This window comes from Spermophilus citellus (genome assembly GCF_964194105.1).
Source record: "Spermophilus citellus genome assembly, chromosome: 3".
Taxonomy (NCBI): Eukaryota; Metazoa; Chordata; class Mammalia; order Rodentia; family Sciuridae; genus Spermophilus; species Spermophilus citellus.
In genome coordinates this window covers 209,128,162-209,141,166 of record NC_138184.1, presented here as the reverse complement: position 1 = coordinate 209,141,166, position 13,005 = coordinate 209,128,162, and the positions used below count along the sequence as shown (strand labels likewise).

General features: G+C 41.5%; 1 long non-coding RNA gene across 1 annotated transcript in view; it reads left to right on the top strand.

The window, feature by feature from the left end:
- The window catches only part of LOC308643213, a 155,675-nt gene extending 143,352 nt beyond the window's left edge, over positions 1-12,323 (top strand). The window contains exon 6 of the long non-coding RNA XR_014020730.1: positions 12,129-12,323. This is a non-coding gene — a long non-coding RNA (uncharacterized lncRNA). The remainder of the gene's footprint in view (positions 1-12,128) is intronic.
- Positions 12,324-13,005: the final 682 nt, after the last annotated feature.

Genomic DNA, 13,005 nt, shown 5'->3' with positions numbered 1-13,005 from the left:
TATCCAGGAAAAGAAAGAAGAATTTCATGAGTTATAAATTGCTTGAGGACAGAGAGTGTGGGCAGTGGTTTATCACCTTTCTCACCAGAAGATTGCTAGACAGACTCGTCCCTCAGCCAATGATACATTCTGATGGGTTGATTGAGAAACATAACTGAGAGAGGAGTTTCAGCAGAATGGAAGCTGAGTGGCCTGGTGTGGTTTGGATCCTTGAGGGAGGGTCATCATAGGAGACACCTAGTATCAGGATTCTAGAGAGCATGCATTCTTGCCGTTGATTCTCATGATTCCCAGGACAGCCACAGATGGTAGAAGTTTATGTTCCACTACCTTGACAGAGGAGCATTAGGTAGTTGTGAGAAGACAGGTGACATTGATCCCATTTCATTGATGACAGTCAGTTGCTGAGATTTGCTAAACCATGTGACATTGGCCTGGCCCAGGAGTCTTCAAGTCCAAGCCTTTTTTTTTTTCTCTCCTTTAAGTTTTTGTTTATTTTGAGACAGGTCTCACTAAGTTGTCCAGGCTGACCATGAACTTGGGTTCCTCCTGCCTCAGCCTCCTGAGTTGCTGGGATTACAGTTGCACACCACCACTGTGCCTGATTAAGTGACGAACTGTGTAAGCTTGGGCCAGTCAAGTCACCACTTTCTACCTCCAGTTCCTTACCTGAAATGCAGTAATGGGTTGTTTGTTGCAAGGATTAATGATTTCTTACAGTTTTAATGATTAATTAATGACTAATGATTTCTGTGATTGTAAAGTGCTGTTGGTTTTGCTAGGGAAAGAATACAAGCCAAGAAGCCAGGAGGCCTGGGCAGGTCCCTTGACCTCTGATCTGGCTCTAAAATCTGGATAGGGAGGACATGGGACTCATTGACCTCTGAGGTCTTTTTGGCGTGGTTGCCCTAGTCTCTGACGTTATAGCATATGTGGTTTGACGAAGAACCCTTTGCATATTACGTTTCCCCCAGAACCTGGATTCCGGGGATTCATGAGCATCCTCCCTCAGTGACATGACCTATCTTAGTGACCCTGCTCACTGGTAATAAAGTGACTCCCAATTGAAAAGTGTCATTACCAGAAACCTCTGTATATATAGATGGTAAAAATGAGGAGAATTGCTTACGAATGAATTCTTCCTTTGCAAAATATATCCAAAGTTAAAGTCTGAGCTTTGTGTTTACAAGACATGTTGAATGAATAAAAATGGAAAAAATGCTGAATATGTATCACAGCTCCTACACACGGTCCTGTGTTCACACCAGAGAACTTGATGGGGCAGTGCAGAACCTGGCTGCTGTGGTGGGTGCTGGGCAGGTAAAACAAGAAAGGCCTAGGAGTGGATCATTCATTATTTCTATGCCTCTCTGCCATAAATAAGGATTTTATTTTAATGTTAAAGGGTCATGGGTTATGACAAGTTTTGATGAGTTTCCATAGAAATTTAAACTGTAGGGATGAAAAACCGATGAAACTGCAAAAGTACTCCTGTTTACTAGAACCAGTGTAGTGGCTGCTCTGCCTTTCTGTGCCTTCCTCCTTCCCTCCTTCTCCGTTCTTTCTGTCCCCTGCCTCCTACCTTGCCTTTCCCCTGCCTCTCCCTCCTTCCATCACACCTTCATGAAGCGTGCAGAGGAGCGGAAGAGACAGGCCGCAGACAGCAGCAGCAGCAGTGATGACAGTCAGGAGTGGAAGGCTCACCCACTGCCAGGCCTGCGTCTCGGTGAGCCCAGGGATCCTGGCACCTGTCAGCTACGCGCACATCCACAAGCCCAGGGCAGTGTGGCTCTTCTATTGTTACCTACGAGGGGTAACGTCACAGGCAGAAAGACTTGGTTCTGTAAAGTGGTCTACTGTGCAGTCACCCTTGGAAATTGGTACCATAGCGGGTTTTGTTTTGTTTTTGTCAAGTACATAAAGGATAGATAAGTAGATAGGTAGTTTCCCTAACACACTCAAGTGACAGACCCTGCAAACAAATTTCTCATGTGTGAATTATAAGATTAGATGATGCCTTGGGTGGGGCATGAGAAAGAGAAGGAAAAAAACTTTCTAAAAATCATTTTTTTTACAAGTAAGTTGATCTAGAATATAATTATCTCTGCCATGTACAAAAGAGGTATTGGTACAGGGAGAGCTCATTTATGTGGCATTTACAATGCCTGTCAGTTCTGAAAGAAAATTCACAGGAAAATCTCTTCAGTGTCCTCAGCCTGGAGATGGGTTTGAGCCTGTGTTCATGCAGAACTGGCAGTAAGAGAACATGTGATGTAAGGAAAGCCACCAGGCTGCCCTGGTGAGGGGCCCTGGACAGCAGGTCAGCTTGCCCAAGCCCTCCATGTGTGCTGGAAGTGGCTTGGCACAGCACATTTCCTATTTCCTGTCACTCGAAAAGAGGATTATGGAACTCAGGCTCTTCTCAGTCCCCAGGAAAGCAAGAGAAAGCAGAGCTTTCAGTAAAGGTTGCATGTCCAGGGTATAAATTCTCAGGGTCTGACTTTGGGTCCCCTAGGAACAAATCTCATCTTTTTTGGTTCTTCTGACTAAAAGCAGCTAGCACTAAGATCCAAAAGGAGTTACAAATGAAGAGAAAATTAGAGCAGGAACTTGTTAAAGCTGAAAATGATCTTTGCAGCATTTCTCATGAAGGGTGAAACATTAGAGCATTATGTGTCGAGGTTTGTAATCGATCAGCCTATTTATTTATTCATTCTTTTATTTATAATTTTTTAGTTGTTAATGGCCTTTTTTTAAAAAAAAAATTTATATGTGGTGCTGAGAATTGAACCCATTGCCTCACACACACGAGGCAAGCACTCTGCCACGGAGCCACAATCCCAGCTCTCAATCAGCATATTTAAATAATTTTAAAATAAACCTTTCATTTTAATATTACCAGTATATGTCACCACCATCTTTTCCATGGGGTTCTAGGACTTCTGGTCTTCACATATTAAATATGTTGCTTGCTTTATGACATGAATCAAATCTAGATCCCAACCATGGTTGGCACCTTCTGAACACCCAGATGGCCACAGTGTTTGCCTTGGAGTAAAGACGTGTGTAGGGTTTTAATCACATCATGTTTTATTTTTTTTTTCCGCTCTTTGAAATATCTCCCTTTCAGCAGTTGCTTCTTAATGAATGTCTGCTTGTTTACTACAGTTTATAACTAAGAATTTGAACATTAAAAAATACTAATCAGAATACAGATTAAAAACATTTTTCCCCCTTACTGTCTTACCTTATACTAGAACAATAAAAGCAAGTTGTCCCCCCTCTGAAAACATAATAGTTTGAGAAATCCCATCATTCTCTTCTTGAAAACTTAGGTTTAATAAATCAGTTCAGAGGAAACTTAATTATAGTTCTTAAACTGTAAAAAGCTCTTATAAAATAAAAACAAGGGTTTGGCTACAGTAACTTGCCTCTTGAATATAATAGCCAAATAGGGCTAGAATAAGTTTAACCTCTTGAGTATAACAACAAAAAAAAAGGTCATTTTTGCTTTACCTTCTCTATTGTTTAATCGCTGAACATACTCGGATCTTTTTAGATAGCAGGAACAGGACAGTGGTTTGCTGCTATCTACCTAGGTAAAATCATGTGAATCCAAAGGCCAAACACCTGTAGGCCCCAGATACCTATAGAGGACATGGGTTGACATGAGCACCTGGAAACAGCAGAAGGGTAATACTCTGTTGTAGGCCTTGTAAGAAAGAGTCTTGGATAAGAATTTTATCTTCTTTTGTTTCGAAAGTGTGTAAGTATCAATAGCAGATCATTCTCATGAAGCAAGATTGACATGATGACCTTAGGAAAAAGTGATTTGGGAGTGCTCATTTAATTAAGATAGGAAAGAGCTGATAAAAGGGGCCAAGTATCTCAGAAGCCTCGTTCCTTTCACTGAACTTCTTGAAAGAGCACAGAAGTGAGAGCAGGTGCTTCTACGGCCTCTGGGTATGTTGTGCTCTATCCCCGCTCCTCCAGCATGGCGCGCATGAGTCCTCACAGACATCCCTTTCAACCTCTGGTTTTTCAGTAGAAGTTGTCCCAAAGAACCCTGAGCACTGTGGGTTTGGGTTTTGTGAAAGTTTCTAGTGCCCCAAAGATAGACTTAGAGCACATATGTGGCAACAGAAAGTTCTTTTCTGTTCCTATGAAACTTTGAGATCCAGTCCGCAGATTGTCAGGATGCCTAGGGTTAGCATTGCATTTGTAATGGAAATAAATTATCTGTCACTCATGTAGCCAAAAATAATTTGTAAACATACTTTGTAATCATACTTTTCAAACTGCTCTGGTGACTTATACAGGCAACTCAACGGTGGACAAGGGTGAGGGGAGCCTGCCAGCATCCAGCATCGCTCACCCATTTGTTCAGACACCTGCAGTTGGGTGCTAATGCACATGTTCATGTGCTCAAACTTAAATTATAAAACCTCTTAAAGGATGTTTCTATCCTAGTCCTGCAAAGACTGCCTGCTTTCATGAGCTCCTGTGTTTCCAGGATGCTTATGTGCCAACGCTCTTAAAAGAGATCTGCTTTTAAATACAGGAAGTTTAGCCTTCAGGGAAAGTGCCAGTGACTGAACCATCAGCAAAATCCCACAAGCATTCCCTGGGAAGTCTGTGCTGTCTGAAACAAGTTTAATTCAGGAACTGTCATTGATCCAGGTTTCGAAGGCAATTAGCACTAGCCAAAGGTCTATTTCACCAGCCCAGAGACTGCCTTTATGTGTAAGCTCCAGGCCTTCATCTCCACTCATGCCGACACTGCAGCCACAGAAGGTATCAGAACAAGATTAAAAGGGCCCTGCCACTGCAACAAGAGCAAGGCCCTTTTGGCTTGTGCCTTGTTATTTGTCCCTCTAGTAGTTCCTAGCTGTTGTGACGTCAAGGCTGCCATTCAAAGCAGAGAAAAAGGAAACCATGGCCTCTCTTCAGTAGCCCGGGCAAGCTGTTGTTTCTCAGGCATCCACAACGCTCCCTGTCTGGCAGAGCTGTGCATTCCATGCCTGGGTGACCTGGTTAAATGGAGGAAACCCAATGCTGTCCGCTGAATGGTCTCCAAAACAAGCATTCCACCCAGAGCGTCTCAAGCACAGGCTTCACTGCTTCTAGGGACTAAATGGAAAGGCAGTCCCACTCTGCCCTAGCTGTGTGCACATTCAGTGACTGTTCAGTCTGCAAAGGGAGAATACCATTATCGGTGGCCATGGTTAATAGACACTTCAACAGCATCATTATACTGCCTGTGGGTCAGGGCTACACAGTTCTTTTTTGGAAAGCCAGTGCTGTGTTAAAAATCTTTTGGAATCATGGTTAAAAGTTCCAAATTGCCAAGTAGCCACCTCTTCCTTGGCATCTCACTTCTGCTCCCTCAGGCTCCAGTTTCAGATTTCTAAATCCCAGAAAGGCTTTCACATATGTTTACAGGTGAATTTTGCACTGATCAAGCTATACAAAGGACATGAAAAGGATTCAGAACTATAGCATGTGGATCACAGCTCTGGATTTTTCTCAACAAGGAGTAATACATTTGTTTTTCAAAGGGGGAGCCGTCTTACAGTATCAGAGAGGGCCTCTTGGGGAATGAGGCTCGCTGAGAGTGTTCTGATCACTTACAATGAGTGCCTCAGAATTTACTGACTTAACGCTGAGTCTCCTCAAGGCATGCCTCCTTGGGTTTCTTCCTGGCATGGGAGACTAATTTATTTTTTTAGATTAGGTTGTAGTCACTAGAAAAAGCAAGCTTTCAACAATCACACTTTATATTCCAGAGTTGTCTTTAGTTAAGTCAGAATTCATTTGAGGTTTTGCGTTACATATCCCATTAAATCTTCCTCAAAATAGCCCTTCTTGAACTTTTGATTGAAGGAATATTTGTAGAAAACAAAAAAACATTTAATATATACACAAGTGTATATATGCATGTTATGTCAGCAAGGATCTTGATACAGTGGGGCCTTTTAAAAGTGGGTTATTATGCTGTGGGGGGAGAACACTGGGGCCCATGGGAATTAATGTAACCCCCTTGGAGGTTACAAGTCTTGTGGCAGAGCTGGGCCTAGAACCAGTCTTCTACCACCTAGCGCATCTTCTACCACACATTTGCTCATTGTCACAACTACCCAGGAATAAAGTGACAGAGGTCTGAAATGATTATAGGAAGTAGGAATGGGAGAGAAGACAGAAGCGGCAGACATTGACAAGTGCGGCTAGACTGGGTGGCAGGTTGGCTTGGCTCAGTGAAGGCAGTCTCCAGGGTTTGGATTCTCAAGCCTGGTTGGACGGCTGTACAGTAAAGGTAAAATAAATAAATATATGTTTTCTTGTTTCTTGATGAGCTTAAAGGGACTTTCCTAGTCAGATAGAAGTGTGTTAAAGATGGAGAAGAGACTAGTGCTGCAGACATAACTTTGAGACTAATGCCACAGAGGAAGGAGAGTTGAAACTATTGTACTGTAAACAGGTGTGTGGCTGTGTATGTGTATTATAAACTGGAATGTGTAGTATATTCCCAGTGCAAGCCAGAGCCACATGACTGTATTGTAGCACACTGCCCAGGTGAACCACACCTATGTCAGAAGGAAGAGCTGCTCCCTGGGCTCCTGTGTGTTTGTGTGTTTGTTTTGCTGGATGGATACTGCTGTGGCACTAAGAGACAGACTTTGCTGGGCCCTGTTTTGTAAACAAATCTGTTCAAGCACGTTTTCTTCTATCATTGGTTGTATACACTGGCTCAGCTTTTCTCACTGACACACACACAGAAGCCTAGGAAGCCTGTTTTCTTTAAAAAGTAGGCAGGCATCAGAGAAAAATGTGCATGTGCATTTTAAATATGCACATCGACACTACAGAAGTCTTTAAATCCTCATAATATTAACTCTGGGCCATGGACTCTGCAAGTATATTGCAGCTCAGTCCACACACTACCCTGGGAGGCATCCTTGAAAGCCTCCACAAAACCATGGACTGAGCTCAGGGTCAAGTGCATTCTGTGGGCCATTTGTGGAATTAGTCAGCTACAGTGATAAAGCATTAGTGCTGGTTTTCCCAAGGGTGGGTGATTCACCTCTTTATTAGAGTGGATTATGAACTTAATATATCTACGTTAAGTCACCTCCTACCTGTAGGTTTTGAATGTTTTATTTAGTATTCCAGCCAGGTTCAAGTTTTTATGACAGGAAGTGTGTGAATGGTTATGACAGGAGTAAATAACATTTGATTTTATGATTATAGTACAGGAAGTAACTTTTCACACCAAATAAATCTTTGGGGGGAAAGTGTCAGCCTATAAATTCAACGTACATAAATTTTCAATTTATACAATTGCTTTGCTCTCTTAAATGATACTTTCTTTCCCTGATTTTTCTTGTTAACAAATACCTTTGAGTTTAAGAATACATTTTTAGGTGTTTTGGCGTGACTCAACATGATATAGAACACTAAAAAGTATTTTCTCTCTTTTCTATTTTTTATTATCATCGTCATTATTTTATTTGTGGTGCTATGGATTGAACCTGAGGTCTTGCTCACGCTGTAGGCAAGTGTTCTACCAAAAATTCTAAGTAAAAATAATAAGGCCAAACCCAAGTGTGGAGTAAATAACATTGAAAAGGTTAGAAGATCCTATAAGAAATGACTTTTTTTCTTGAAGATTGAATGGTCAGTGAGTCCCAGGAGGTCGCTAAGGTGGCATCTGATGTAGATTTCTTCCTATGACTCTACAAGCACTTGGGAAGGACAGTTTGCTTTAACATTTAAAGGATGTGTATGAGCAAGTTAAGAGAGAAAGGGAGTTATGTAGAACTTTAGCTATGTTCACCATAGGTAGAACTTAACTGAGGCCTCATTTTTCCTTGAATAAAAATAAATACACGGGAAGAAAAAGACTTTTTCCTCTTTCTTTTCATCTTAAAGCCTAAGAACTTGTAGTGGAGAAAAACTGATAACTAACACATTTCTGAGGATTAGTATTACACACACATCACATGAGTGATGGATCTCTGAGTCCTCGGGGTGCCCCATGTGTTCATAACCACTGGGGGCTGTGACACAGCAGGACTTCACCAGGCAGGGAGCTGGCTTTGCCAGGAGCCTCACTTACCCTCCTTAATTGAAAACAGAATCTCTGAATCTCTTTTACCTGAAAAACTCAGTATCACAGATTGTGCAAATGAGTAGTTTGCAAATTAGTTCAAACTGTTTTCAGAGGACAAACTAATGTGGTAGTTTTAGAGTTATTAGTACTTAGTTATTACAAAATAATCTTGAAGAAAGTGAGTATATTTGCATGTGACCTGTTTAAAAATCTTCCTTAGTTGTAGCAGCTTTGCAGCTTTAGAAAGTCATTCCCTAAGTGCTGTTATACTTACTGGGTACCCTTGCTGGTTATAACTGGCGGTTCTACGGATGGCAGGCTTTGGAGCACACTGGTCAAGGTTAAGTTTCCTGGCTTTGAATCCTGGCTCCACCACCTACTGATTGTGCAACCCTGGGCAAGTCCTTAAGCTCCCTAGGCCTCCTTTCCTTATCTGTAGGATGGGGATAATAATAGAACTTACCTGTAGGGTTGCTGTGAAGCTTAGCTGGGCAGTGCCCAAGCCAGCCCTGTCTCAGCTCCCTGTTATCACCCATGATTAAGCAGGTTTACAGAGGTTGGGTCATCTTCCCAAGGGCAAATCAGCAAAAGGAAGAGCCCGAACTTGAACACAGGGCCTTTGGACTTCCCTGAGGTCTGGTGCCTTTCCAGTGTGAGGCCACTCTTCCTCCTGTCTATTAAAGTGCCACATGAGAGTGTGTTCCTTTCTGTTGTTTAAAAGAAAACTTTGAGTAAATGTTAAACATGAAGAACGTTTGAGGGTTTTATTTTATTTGGGGAAGGTGGATTCTATACACTTGAACAGTGTACACAGTGCACAGCAAAGGACAGCAAGGCCTGGGTTCTCAGAAATGGCCCCCAAATGAAGAAGCATTTCTAAAGGAGAGTAGTATCTTTGCAGCTGCCATGAGTGTTAGGTCTGAGCCCTGTGCTTCCCCCAAGCATCTGTTTATGACCTTTTGGTGGTTTCTCTCTTCTTTTCCTTTCTCTTTGTGACACCTCTGCATTGGCACCCCGGACTAAAGAGGAACTTTATCCTGTTAATCAGTCTGAAGTGGGCACAGAGCGCGCAGAGGTGGCATTGAGAGCTATGAGCATGGTTCCCGTGACTCAGTGGGAGAGGGAGCTTCCTTTTAGCAAGAGAGGAAATGAGCGAGTTCAGCAGTTGAGTAGTTGTCAGGCCTCTAATCAGTGCTTTTTCTTCCACCAAATTCAGTATTGACCGGATTTTTTAAAGTTGTAAATATTTAAAGTTATTCTCGGTGTGGAGTTCCTGTTTGTTGAGGACTACAGTGGAATATTCCTTTCTGTTAGATTCATAAGGTTTCAAGGGTGAGGTCAGAGGGGATGATTGTGATGTGTAGTTGATTTAAGTTAAATTCTTACCTCCAGTTATAGATGCTAGTTTTACTCATCCTCAATTTGAAAATTATATTTATATCTCAAAAATGATTTCTATAACTCTTTATTCTTTCCTATGATATAAAAAATAGCAGTGTGGTAAAAACTAAAAAAGTCACACTAGTGAAAATTTTCTTCTAGAGCAGATAGTTTTATTATATTTTATATATATCTTTATCTAAGTATGAGAAATGGGGGAGTCTGGGTGCAGGTGGCCACATGTTACCATGTTTTAAATTCAGAGCCTAATAATACCGTGGAACAAATGCAGGGGTAGGTTTGGGTTCTTCTTCTGCAGCTCCCCTTGAGGTCAAGGATGTGTTTTCCCTGCCCTCCTTTTCTCAGCTCCCTGTGCCCATGGTTCCACCAGGAGGGAAGCACCCTCATAGCCTGGAAGTGAAGGGCAGGCTTTAAAGACTGCCCTGTTAGCTGCACCTGTGCTGTTCTACTTAAAAAATGAGCTGTCACCATTGATACTCTTTTTAGAGTGAAATAAAAGCAGTTTTTCATACTTGTTTTGCCCAGTAGTCAAAAAGTTCTATTTTCTGTGTCATAAAGTTAACAAGTTTGGCTAAAGCCAAGAGAAATACAAAAATATCATATCTTGGCCCTTAGTGGACAGTTTTGAAGGGAGCCTTGGTGTGGACACCACGTGGGCCGCTGTCTATAAATGTGACCATGTCTTACTTTTCTGTTCCTGTTACAGACAAATCTGAAAAATGCTTTCTTTTCACAAACCCAGGGATGGCAGTAGAGGCTGTGTTTTATGGTGTTTAATAGGGAAGATTATTTCCTTATTAGAAATTTGAGTACCAAAAAAGAAAGAAGAAAAACAAACAAACAAACAAAAAACCTCTCTTTCCTGGAAGGGTTAATGCTCTAACCAGCTTCAGATTGGTTCACTTGAATCTTAAAATTACTTTTCTGGTCACGCTCACAGAAGGTCTAAGCATTTGTGAGATACCCCCCCACCCCCAAATGCTGTTCTCTTTGGCTGTCTTAATTACACAGGGTTGAGAAACCAAATTAAAACTCGGCGTGTCTGGTAAATAGTGATGTCCTTGCATGCTTTCAGCTTTGCTCGTCAGAGTTGCTTTTCCTCTCTGAGTAGTTGTCTTCCCCACTTTTTTCTTTTAAAGGAAATATCATAAAGTCTTTTGGAAATACTCACAGGAAGTGGGTCCCCATATGCTAGTTACTCACCAGCCACTGAATGCTGACAGGTGGAGAATGCTGCTACTGCCCTCTAGATTTATGTGAAAATGATCCTCAGAGCCGAGGGCTTGATCAGGGGGGGCACAGAGACCAAGGAGGGTTCTTCTGCCAAGGGAGTTACAACAGGAAGCTGGTCCTTGCAAGTCATGTGGAGAGAGGGTGACAGAGGAAGCCATATGGGGTCAGCACGGCACGTGGTGGCCCTGCCGGCTCCAGAGCGGGCTGGCTCCTAAAAGTTAACGCTCCCTCCACCCCCAACAAACTGATTCTTCTGAAGTGAATCACTTCCAGAAATGAATAGCCACGGTTTTTTGGAATGAGCGTTGTGAAATCCCTCGCTTATAATGGCAGGTTTTCAGTTGGTGGTTTGATCAGTCAGAATTTCTCAAGATCAAAACGAAACCTTGTCTTTAAAAAGAAAAGTACTGTGGATACAGAAAGCAAAAGTGTCTCTGGTCTGCTACTGAAGAACTGTCACAGCAGATCTCTCGACTCTTATTTAGAGCTGTACGTCCCTGTATTTGCCTGCATGGGTGAGTTCTTGGAATTATGGATCCATTGCCAGTAGCTGGTGATTTCCTATGCAGAAGGTCGTTAACTCAAGAAGTGTTATCCTCGGTGAGTAGGTGGTAGTTTCTGAAGATGACTGCTAAAACAGTGTTCATCATCTTGAGTCATGAATATAAAGACTGCTAGCAAGCTTTTACATACTTCAGCTTCATATAACACGGTGTGTGGAACCGCAGGACCTCAGAGGACCCTGAGGGTTTTTTAAGAATGTGGATTAATTGAATAATTATTCAATCTTTTGGCAACTGGATCTTTTAAGAAGGAAGGGGTATTTTATAGAAGGAAGTGGTTTGCGGGGGACTTTTAGAGGTATGGGTACTGCTTTTCTACATTATTTTTAAACATAATACCATCCTTTTGTGTAAAGGAAATAGATGACTGCATGGTCTCAATGGAGAAGTTACTGCTGACCCGTTCTGAGTGAAGAAACTTCATCTACACGTCCCTCCTATCTGGATCTTTTGCCTCCTAAGGAAAAGAAAAACTATCCCAAATTCCTGATGATCTCCATAATGGGTCTCCTTTTGGACCCAGTGGTCCAAAAGATTATTGGGAGTGCTTTTATCCAGACGCAGAGAAAGGGAACTGAAGGCTACTGAAAACAGGGAGTGTAGTTGGAGGGATTGTTCTCTCTCCAGAGTGGGTAAGTTGTTTGACCTACTGACTCATTTCATAGGAATTAGGAAAACAACCTAGTGTGGTTTCTATTGTTAGTGCTGTAGGATTCCAGAATCAGTGTGCCTGCAATTAAGATGGGCTGGGAAGGGTAGTACTGGCCCTTGACACTCCTACTAGCCTGCTCTGCTAATGGAATTCAACCCTCTACTTCCAGGACAAGTCCAGCCTGCGCTTGAGGATCCTCGGGTGACTGCTCAACTGTGAGTACAGATGACAGCAATTTCCGACGTTCAATAGTGTTTGCTTCTAAATTCCTAAATGGCATTTCAAATAAGGAAAAGCTTTAAGGAGGATTTTTTTATTATTATTATTCACCTGTAGAAAATACTTGGGGTATGATCATAAATGTATAAAGTAAATAACCCATAGACAATCATGAAAGTTTTGATTTTTTTTTTTTGCATCATATTGATATAATGGAGACAGTTTGGGTTTTGATATATTAAATGACTTTTTTATAATGTTATTTAAAACACAAGTATGAAAGATACCAGTATATTATAGCAAAAATAATATGATTATTAACAGTGAAAAGTATGTATTTGGAACCAATAATATTATGTGAAGAGAAATCATGATTCATGATGTTTTCTACCAGTGTTACTAAATACACTTCAGAAGAGGACAAGACAGTATATTGAGCTTAGATAACAGTTCTCAGTTTCTGCTTTTATCAATACTACTTGATATTTGAAGTGTTAGATTATTGCCTCTGTATAATGTCATTGTGCCATTATACCCTCAACTTACGTTCTTAATTAATGCGAAAAGGGCTTGATGTGTAATTATCATAGACTTTCTCATTTTCTTAGGAGGCAGTTAAGTAAAAGGTTGAGTATGTTGCACTGGTGCTATTTATTCAGCTTACTACTTTTTTTCCTGAATGCCTTAGAGTCAGAGTTCTTAACCTGCACAGGATGCTTAGGCCCCTTTGAGGTTATGATGGAAACATGAATTCTTTCACCACACCTGTACAAAAAACATTTTCCTCCATTTTCAAGGCATTCACAGACCCAGTGAAGCTCATCCAT